Source organism: Rattus norvegicus, chromosome 5 (assembly GCF_036323735.1).
Source record: "Rattus norvegicus strain BN/NHsdMcwi chromosome 5, GRCr8, whole genome shotgun sequence".
Lineage (NCBI taxonomy): Eukaryota > Metazoa > Chordata > Mammalia > Rodentia > Muridae > Rattus > Rattus norvegicus.
Genome location: NC_086023.1, coordinates 113814584 through 113826303, shown reverse-complemented (window position 1 = coordinate 113826303; position 11720 = coordinate 113814584).

Genomic DNA, 11720 nt, shown 5'->3' with positions numbered 1-11720 from the left:
CAGAAAACCAGTAGCCAACATCAAACCAAATGGAGAGAAACTTGAAGCAATTCCACTAAAATCAGGGAGGAGAAAAAGCTGACCACTATTTCAATATAGTACTTGAAGTCCAAGCCAGAGCAATCAGACCACAAAAGGAGGTCAAAGAGATACAGATTGGAAAGGAAGAAGTCAAAATATCACTATTTGCCGATGATCTGATAGTATACTTAAATGACCCCAAAAATTCCACCAGAGAGGTACTAAGCCTGATAAACAACTTCAGCAAAGTGGCTGGATATAAAATTAACTGGAACAAATTACTAGTCTTCCTCTAAGGTTAAACAATCTGAGAAAGAAATGAAGGAAATGACACTCTTCACAATATCACACATAACACAAAATACCTCAATTTGACTCTAACCAATCAAGTGAAAGATCTGTATGACAAGAATTTCAAGTCTATGAAGAAAAAAAATGAAGATTTCAGAAGATGGAAAGAACTCCAATGCTCATGGACTGGCAGGATTAACATAGTGAAAATGGACATATTGACAAAAGCAATCTACAGATTCATTGCAATCCTCATCAAAATTTCACTCAATTCTTCACAGAGTTAGAAAGAGCTCTCTGCAAATTTATTTGGAATAACAGAAAGCCCAGGATAGCAAAAACTATACTCAACAAAAGAAGAACTTCTGGGGAAATCGTCATGCCTGACCTCAAGCTGTATTACAGAGGAATAGTGATAAAAATCTGTATTATATTGGTACAGAGACAGGCAGGTAGATCAATAGAATAGAACTAAAGATCCAGAAATGAATTCACACACCTATGATCACTTGATCTTTAACGAAGGATCTAAAATCATTCAGTGGAAAATATTTTTAAATTTTTATGGGATTTTTTTATCTACATTTCAACTATAATCCTCCTTCCTGGTTTCCCTTCTGTAAACCCCCGATGCCATTCCTCACACCCTGCTTCAATGAGGATACACCCCACCCCAACCCATCTACTTCCTCCCACCTCATGGCCATGGCATCCCCCTACATTGTGCCATTAAGTCTTCACAGGACCAAGGGCCTCTCCTCCTATTGATGCCTGACAAGGCCATCCTCTGCTACATATGATGCTGGGGCCCTGCATCACTCCATGTGTAATCTTTGGTTGCTGGTGTAGTCCCTGGAAGCTATGGCATGTCTGGTTGATTGATATTGCTGTTCTTTTTATGGGTTTGTAAACTGACTCAGCTACCTCAGTCCTTTCTCTAACTCTTCATTGGTGACCCTATGTTCAGTCCAATGGTTGCCTGTGAGCATTTGCCATCTCTGGCAGAGCCTCTCAATAGACAGCTATATCAGTCTACTGTCAGCATCCACCTCTTGGCATCTCCAATAGTAACTGGATTTTGTATCTGCATATGGGATGGATCCCCAAGTGGGGAAGTTTCTAGAAGGCCTTTCTTTCAGTCTCTGCTCCACAGTTTGTACTTCCTCCTGTGAATATTTTGTTCTCTCTTCTAAGAAGTACTAAGAATACCAACTTTAGTATTTCTTCTTCTTGAGTGTCATGTGCTCTGCTTGTTCAACTGGAAGTCAGCATGTACAAGAATGCATATTGATCATTCTTATCTCCTTGCACATAACTCAAGTCTAAGTGGATCAAGGACCTCCACATAAAACCAGATACACTGAAACTAATAGAAGAGAAAGTGGTGAAGAGCCTTGAACACATGGACGCAGGGGAAAATTTCCTAAATAGAACATGAATGGCTTATGCTCTAAGATCAACAGGAGACAAATGGGACCTCACAAAATTACAAAGCTTCTTTATGCCAAAGGATACTGTCAATAGGACAAAATGGCAATCGACAGAATGGAGAAAGATCTTTACCAATCCTACATCCAATAGAGGGATAATATCCAATATATATAAAGAACTCAAGAAGTTAGACTCAAGAGAACCAAATAACCCTATTAAATATGGGGTAAAGAGCCAAATAAAGAATTCTCACCTGAGGAATTTGGAATGGACAAGAGCACCTAAGGAAATGTTCAACATTCTTAGTCATCAGAATGCAAATGAAAACCATTCTGAGATTCTCCCTCATACCAGTCAGAATGGCTAACATCAAAAAGTCAAATGACAATAGATGCTGCTGAGGGTGTGGAGAAAGAGGAACACTTTTCTATTGTTGGTGGGATTGCAAGTTGATACAACCACTGTGGAAATCAGTCTGGCAGTTCCTCCAGCTATACCACTCCTGAGCATATAACCAAATGATCCTCCGACATATAACAAGGGCACGTGCTCCACTATGTTCATAGCAGCCTTATGTATAATAGCCAGAAGCTGGAAAGAACACAGATTCCCTTCAACAGAGGAATGGATACAGAAAATGTGGTATATGTACACAATGGAATACAAATCAGCTGTCAAAAACAATGACTTCAGGAAATTCATAGGTGAATGGATGGAACTAGAAAATATCCTGAGTGAGGTAACCCAATCACAAAAATACACACATGTTATGCACTCACTGATAAGTGGATATTAGTCCAAAAACTCAGATTACCCAAGATGCAATCCACAGACCACATGAAGTTTAAGAAGGACAACCAAATTGAGGATGCTTCAGTCCTTCTTAAAAGGAGGAACAAAATTATTCATAGAAGGGGATATGGAGCAGAGTCTGAAGGAATGACCATTCAGATACTGCCCCTCCTGGATATATAGCCCATATGTAAACAGCCACCAAAACTAGATAATATTGATAAAGCCAAGAATTGTATGCTGACAGGAGCCTGATATCGCTGTCTCCTGAGAGGCCCAACCAGAGCATGACAAATACAGAGGCAAATGCTAGCAGCAAATCACTGAACTGAGAACAGAGTACTGTTGGAGGAATTAGAGAAAGGATTGAAAGAGCTGAAGGAGCTTAAGAAGCTTGCAACCCCATAAGAACAACAATACCAACCAACCAGAGCTCCCATGGACTAAATCACTATCCAAAGTGTACACATGGACAGACCTATGAATCCAGCGCATATGTAGCTGAGGATCGCATTGCTGGGCACCAATGAGAGGAGAAGCCCTTGATCCTGCCAAGGCTGGACCCCCCCAGTGTAGGGGACAATCAGGCGTGGAAGGGGAGTGATTGGTGATGTGGGCCACCCTTATAGAAGAAGGGTAGGGAATGGGATAGGGGGCTTACGGCCAGGAAACCAGGAAAGTGAATAACATTTGAAATGAAAATAAAAATATCCCCCCCAAAGAACCCTTAAATATCTTTTGCCTCTATGGTATTAAATGGAGTAAGTTTGAGTAAACAAAATTAAATAGCTTATTGACTGTGAAATTTCTAGGTATTTGACACTGAAAATCATGAAACCTATGAGCTAGACACCTGGACTTTGCAGCTCCTGGCACATTTCTTTTTTCTTAGGCAATAAACAAAATAATAACAACAAAAACCCACAAAATTGATTTTTCTAGATAATTTACTATGTAATATTTTAATAAATATTTATGAATAAAATTTGAACAGCACAGTATTTCCAATGTTGGTGTTCGAATTCTTACAGTTGAGCAATTGAATATTTACTTCATTGGAATAATATATTTTTGAATTCTAGTCAGCTTTCTGACACATTTTCATGTGTAATTTTGTGAAAACTTCTTAGCTAGCTTTGCTAGAGGAACATTCTTCTCTTATAACCATTTAACAATAAGATGATGACTATCTGAAGAGATTTCAAAACCTGGATGACTACATCAGTGGAAATATTCTAATGCTCTCTTCCCATACTGAAAATCATACTACAGATGTTATCTTTTGCTTTATGTTTGAAAGAACCGCATTGATTTTTGCCTAAATAGGCCAGGAAAGCTGTTTTCTTCTTTCACAACTGTCCTTGCGACTTCAACATAGTCTTCAATTTCAAAAGTTATTGTAAGGGGCGAAATAGAGACAACTAAGTTTTGTGGTTTGCAAACTGCTAAAACAAACTGAATAGCAAATTTTTGGGTTACTGTTAATAATGAAGGGAGCTAAAATAGACAAAGAGAGAAGAAAAGGGTAAGGTATAATGTAGTCAGTGGCAACTACCTAGTTTTTATGAAGTGTAAGCTTTTCTACTGGTAGAAGGGCAAATGAAACTGAAGTCTTCTAACAGAGCAAGAAAAATGAAGTCTTTGAGTGAGACAGTAGTTTGAATACTGCTCTAAAATTTTAGCAACTACCTGAAGTTGGTTCTCCAGTTTGAATCAAGTTCATACAATGTCTACACTGTGCTGTAAATATAAGTCATTACTTTTGCACCTAATGGTGGAATAGGATGACATTATAAGAGAAGAAGGTGCTTAGCTATTGGAAATAAGAAAACAAGGTCTTGGGTGTACGAATAAATAATAAATAAAATTGTTTCTATAAAAATGGATAAATTCGGAAATTAGAAGTTGAACTGATAACCATTCATAATTGTAGACATTTGTCCAGTTTTAATTTGCATGATATCTGTGCTATTGCAATTGTTCTGAAGTTCCAGAAAATCTTAAAGGTCATTTACTTTCTAGCATTCATTTAGCCAATGAATAAATGTAGCAATGTTAGTATGCTGCTATTTTCTGTTCCAGCAAATCTTTGTGCAGTCTTGAAGTAAGAGATAGAACTAGACTAAAGCTATGGTCTGGGTCAAAATTTTCATATAGTTAAGACTTTTATGGTAGACTACAATAGCTACACTCAGGTGATAACATAGCTTCTCCTTAAATATTACAGAAAAGCATTTAGTTAGATCATAAAACCTCTAATCACTGGAGGTAATTTTCAGGAAAAATGGCTAGAGTGGAAATTAGGGCCATTCATCATGGGGATTATGATTCGACCTTAAAAATCAGAGATATATGCTCTGAGTCCCCAGGCTTTACTAATCTCGAATGTGCCCAGGAAACTAGGCTTTCTGCCTTTGGCATGGTGGGAGACTTCTCTGTGTCCTCAGTCCCCTTCAAGACACAGAAATTCATAGATCTTTGTCAAGCAAGCCATCCTCACTTCCTCTTGGAAGGCTTCTGCCTGTGTTCTGATTTTGTGTTCTGTGGGTAAGAACTGATCCTCTTATGGCCCTTTCTGCTGTGGACAGTGCAGAGCCACATCTGGATATTTATTTATTGGGCCAGATCTTTATTCTTGCTGTTTTCTTTCTTTGCTTTGTAATAAGAGTTTCCAGAAACTAAGTTCAGGCCACAGAAATCTCAGAGCACAATGTTTTCACCTCAGTCCTTTCCCTTTGATGTGGACGACTGTTCTCTGAGCCAGTTTGAACTCTCCCTTGCTTTGAGGTAAATTTTCTTCAGGAAACTTTTTTGTTTTTGCTCCCAGAAATCAAAATAAACAGACTACTGCTGGAAGTTCTACTCCAAAAAATATTTTATATTAGAGTACATAAGTTCTAAGATGATGAACATTGGGCCATTCCAACTACTTAATTACTAGCTAATTCATCTACTTGCTAATGTGCTACATTATGGCTGTTTTTCTTGAAGTTATTTAACCAAAAGCTTTAAATACAGAATCAAGCTTAGACATTGGGGTGGAGGGTGCAAAACTGTTAATACCCAAGATAAGGAGATGAGATCCTCAAGAGAGAGTTGGCCAAATAGGCTTTTTCCTAGTGATGAACTTAAATAATTTCACACCAAGAGTAACAGATCTCTTTACTATGATAGGTCATTCTCTATTTTAGTGAACACTTTCAAAATTAAAATTGTTATTCCAAGTGATGTCTCATGGAATCCAAGTAAGAGAAAAAAGGAGACAGTTTAGAAAGGGACAATAGATTAAATCTGGAGCCACAACACAATGGACAACCCTTCCGTTTATAAAGCTTAGCAGGAAAGACACATCTTTGTTTCAAGTTACTTCCCTTTACTGTGTTTTGGACAGGTTCTGTTTGCTGCTTGTCACTTAACTTACAAATGCGTATCAACCCTTTCATCAGTGAGAGTGTATATCATGAGGTGTCTGCGACATAAAAAGCAATAGGCAAGTCTCCAGACTTCAGTGGGAGCAGTGGTATTTTTCTTTGGAGCCATTAATTCGTTATCTTGCAGATGCATGCCCATTAGGGAGACCGTTGCATTTAATTCAGATCCATCAGCTTCTGATGCTGCGACATGTCATGCTAAGAATGAGGAGACTGATTCTCTGTTGAAATGAAAATCCGTGTCTTTGGTCTCAGATTGTGCTACACCCTTGAAGAGTAGAATTCACACTCACTCCTTCAAATTGTAGCAGGTGGATGATCAAAGTTCCTGTAGAAATCACCGAGAAGCTTACATTCCGTACAAAGCTGTGAGTTTGCTTATTCTCTAATTACCGAACTTTCACATTGAAGCTGGGCTCTGGTGGGTGGCATATTTTTCACAGCAGCCTCAATTTGTCTCTAAAATGGATAGGGCCAGAGGGCACTGATTTACCAGACTGTCTTACCGCATTAGAGATAGACTAGTTAACAAAATTAATGAAATGAGCATTATGGTTTGTTTGTGTTTCCTTGAGATATTTGTCCAGGATAGCAAGTGGTGCTTTCTTACACTAATTTCATATTTTATGTGTATTGAGATTTCAAGTAAAGATCAATTCTCTCCTCTCTGTCTACCTTGGTTGCCAACTAATTCTTATCCCCTCTTTCACAAAGGTAATAGGTAAGCTTTGGAAATGCCTTTAGGCTTACTACTGAACATCATTTTCAGCTCCTGATCAGGGCCATTTCATCTACAACTTGAAATTAACTGTTTAACTCCAAACACATGGTAAATTTTGTAAAAACATTCTTCATAAAGTTGTGAAAGTGCATCCACAATTAATATAAAATTAGGCAAACACTGTACTGTGGACGAGGAGTCAATTTTTTATCTGGGCAAGGACTAGGAATAAGTAGATCATCATTTCTAATTAAGACATTTAGGCCACTACAGTACAATTACAAAAACTACGATTCTTGAAACTTTCCATATGTTCACATAGGAACTATGCAAGCGATTGTCCCTGGACAGGTGCAACTTTGGCTATGGTGAATCTGAGTCTAGATTTTTGTATCACAATTCAAACACCTAATAGGAACTTGGCATATGTTTGCATTCAAGTTGCCAGAGGCAAGCAAAAGGCTTTTGTCCTGATGAACTCTATTGTCAGTTACGTACCCTAAAATTTTTTTCCACCTAATCCTAATGCCCAAAACTTGACTCAAAAATTCTACTTAAAGGGTAGTTTGCTTAACTGGCAAGGTAACGTGTACTTTTCATATGCAACCCTGCCAGCTTTACATGTCTTTTAAAGTCGATACAAAAGAACAGTTTGTTTTGTTAAGGACAAAAGCATCCTCCAGAGCCCTTGGTATTTCATAGAACATGCAGACTTAATATCCAATTTGTGCAGAATCTGAAGTGGCGCTACTTTTCAGTTTTTCCTCATGATATGACACAACTGTAAAGTTTTACCACCTACACACCCATCACAATCTCTCTCCTCCAACGATTTGTGGGAAACAATGAGACAAGCTGAAGTACAGCCACAGTTTTAGCTTTCTCCCTGTCTGACTATAGAAGATAAGTCCACACTCAATACAGCAAGATGTGGAAAGGGGTAGGTGGAAGAGTAGGCTGGGATAGTCAAAACCGAGCTACTTTTCAGGGGATATTTTTATGCTTATGTCAAGTTTTCACCTTCTTTTTAGTTATAATGATGTTTGCTGGCTATATGTAGATTTCAATGCCATACTCACATTTTGTAAGAGTTTTGAAGTTTATTGCTTATAGTGTAATTAACATTGACATAGTCAAGTCCACCCTAGGTCATTGAAAGATTTGCAATTCTTATTGTACCTAAAGTGGCTAATATTATCTGCATATCCTTTTATGCTTTACACTTCGTGCATACAGGACTACTATGTATATGAGCAGTAGAGCAAAGCAATGCTTCCTGGCTTTGTGCATTATGTGAAAAGGATCTGAGATGACCCATATGAAGTGCTCAGTACTGCGAAGACACATGGTGCGCATTCAATAAACAACTGCGGCAGTGTTATTAGTAATTCTTTTCTTTTGTAGTTGGAGGAGGATTAATGTAATTAATCTAGTTTAATCGCTTTTCAGCAATCAGTTCAGCGTGTGGCTAGAAATGTGAAACTGAAATTCTAGATTTTTTTTTTCAGAACTGTGGATTTAACTTGCACGGTAGGCACATACCTATATAGAGTAGTGGTTCTCAACCTTCCTAGTTGTGCAATGTTTTAACATAGTTTCTCGTACTGTGCAACCCACAGGTTGAGAACCACTTCTCTAGCGATTGTCAATTTATTGGATATTTTACTCTGTAATTTTAAATACTTTTTCAAAGTTTATGTGATGAAGTCAAGCCAAATATATAACAGACAAGGGCAGTTTTGTTGCTGCATTGGTTTTGACTGGATTCCAGGTTTGACTCAAGAAGGATAGGAGAGTTATTTAGTACTGGCATCGCACTGGCAGAAGGCTTCAGTTTTCTACATTTAGCTTTACATCACAATGCAGTTTATACAAAGACTCAGAATTCCTTGACACACCATTTTCTCCATCACATAACTTAACATACAAGATACCAGCATGTCAGGGTTATGGAAATCAGTGGGATATCGGGCAGTTCCAAAATCCCATTGAGGTGGTTGTAGTAAGAAAGGATTTAAATGGATGAAATCTAAGTCTATGGATGAAATTAAAGTTAGAAATTATCCTATGGAATAGTAAATACCACAACATTTAGCCTAAAATTATTGGAGATTCTTTCTCTGGAGTTTATTTTTCATTTATACTTTGAGAATTTCGAGTGTGAATACAATATATTTTTGGATGTCAACTGTATCAACTCCCACCCACTCAAACTTCTAGATCCCTCAGCCACAACCTGCCCCAACTTCATGCCCCTTTTCATATCTCTCTGAGACTAGTTAGTGTTGTCCTTACATGCTTAGGTATAGGGACATACACTGGAACATGTGCATCCTAATAAGGGTCACATTCTGGGAGAAGACTGACGTTCCTTAATCTGCAGCTTCCATTTACCAAAGCTTGACTAAGGATGAGGCTTTGTGAACTGCTTGCACATGTCTGCTACATTCCTGACTAGCTTGATCTTACAGAGGTCTTTAAAGACAATAACAGCCACAAGGACATCACAAATGCAATGGTCCTGTCATAGCCAGTATATTATTTCACAGCAACCTCCTCTAACCTCAGACACTTAAAGATCCCTTCCACAATGTTTCCTGAGGTGTATCTGGAAGGAGTATAAGTGTCTCATTAAGACTGAGGACCCTGTGTTAACTCTTCTCCACAGTCAGTGAGTTGTGGATCTATGTATAAATTGCTGTCTTTTGCCAAAGAAGCATTTCAGATGAAGGTTAAGGGACATCATGAATCTACAGTAGGAAGTCCTTAGAAGGTGGTTGGATACTAAATCAACATGGTATCATGTTGATTTAAGCCCTGGAGTTTAAGGTTATTAAACCTAAAATTTAAACTTCCTCTGCATGTGCTTGGTTAAAACATGCTGCTACATAGAAAATATATAGAAGAAAAATGTAAAAATATCAAATTGGTGGAGTCACAGTTGAGGTGTAGGCTAATATGAGTCATGTCCACTTGCAAAACAGACCAAACATTTGTCTTTTGTATGACCAGGTAGAATGCTTGAAAAGCAGTGGAATTTATGTTGATTTCATTGCAGCGAAATTTGCTTTTTCATACATTAAAACAAATGCAAAATGTGTACTCAATTACTTGATGCCTACTAAACTGGATGGTTTTGGCTCCTTTGTCAAAAATCAAGTGACCACAGGTGTGTGGGTTCATTTCTGGGTCTTCAATTCTATTCCACTGGTCTATCTGTCTGTCTCTGTACCAATACCATGCAGTTTTTAATCACTATTGCTCTGTAATACTGCTTGAGTTCAGGGATAGTGATTCCCCCTGAAGTCCTTTTATTGTTGAGGATAGTTTTAGCTATCCTGGGTTTTTTGTTATTCCAGATGAATTTGCAAATTGTTCTGTCTAACTCTCTGAAGAATTGGATTGGTATTTTGATGGGGATTGCATTGAATCTGTAGGTTGCTTTTGGTAAAATGGCCATTTTTACTATATTAATCCTGCAATCCATGAGCATGTGAGGTCTTTCCATCTTCTGAGATCTTCTTCAATTTCTTTCTTCAGAGGCTTGAAGTTCTTATTATATAGATCTTTCACTTGCTTGGTTAAAGTCATGCTGAGGTATTTTATATTATTTGGGACTATTATGAAGGGTGTCGTTTCCCTAATTTCTTTCTCGGCTTGTTTCTCTTTTTGTGTAGAGGAAGGCTACTGATTTATTTGAGTTAATTTTATACCCACCCACTTTGCTGAAGCTGTTTATCAGGTTTATTAGTTCTCTGGTAGAACTTTTGGGATCACTTAAATATACTATCATATCATCTGCAAATAGTGATATTTTGACTTCTTTTCCAATCCCTTTTCTGTATCCCTTTGATCTCCTTTTGTTGTATGATTGCTCTGGCTTGAACTTCAAGAACTATATTGAATAAGTAGGGAGAGAGTGGGCAGCCTTGACTAGTCCCTGATTTTAGTGGGATTTCTTCAAGTTTCTCTCCATTTAGTTTAATGCTAGCTACTTGTTTGCTGTATATGGCTTTTACTATGTTTATGTATGGGCCTTGAATTCCTGTTCTTTCCAGGACTTTTATTATGAAGGGGTTGTTGAATTGTGTCAAATGCTTTCTCAGCATCTAATGAAATGATCATGTGGTTTTTATCTTTCAGTTTGTTTATATAATGGATCACGTTGATGGTTTTCCGTATATTAAACCATCCCTGCATGCCTGGGATGAAGTCTACTTGATCGTGATGGATGATTGTTTTGATGTGTTCTTGGACTCGGTTTGCAAGAATTTTATTGAGTATTTTTTCATCAATATTCATAAGGGAAAATGGTCTGAAGTTCTCCTTCTTTGTTCGATCTTTGTGTGGTTTAGGTATAAGAGTTATTGTGTCTTCATAGAAGGAATTCGGTAGCTCTCCATCTGTTTCAATTTTGTGGAATAGTTTGGATAGTATTGGTATGAGGTCTTCTATGAAGGTCTGCACTGAACTCATCTGTACCTGGGCTCTTTTTGGTTGGGAGACCTTTAATGACTGCTTCTATTTCCTTAGGAGTTATGGGGTTGTTTAAATGGTTTATCTGTTCCTGATTTAACTTCAGTACCTGGTATCTCTCTAGGAAATTGTCCATTTCCTGCAGATTTTCAAGTTTTGTTGAATATAGGCTTTTGTAGTAGGATCTAATGATTTTTTGAATTTCCTCTGGCTCTGTTGTTATGTCTCCCTTTTCATTTCTGATTTTGTAAATTTGGACACAATCTCTGTGTCCTCTGGTTAGTCTGGCCAAGGGTTTATCTATCTTGTTGATTTTCTCAAGGAACCAGCTTTTGGTTCTGTTGATTCTTTGTACAGTCCTTTTTGTTTCTACTTGGTTGATTTCAGCTCTGAATTTGATTATTTCCTGCCTTCTACTCCTCCTGGGTGTATTTGCTTCTTTTGTTCTAGAGCTTTTAGGTGTGCTGTCAAGCTGCTGATATATGCTCTTTCCTGTTTCTTTCTGCAGGCACTCAGTGCTATGAGTTTTCCTCTTAGCACAGCTTTCATTGGGTTTC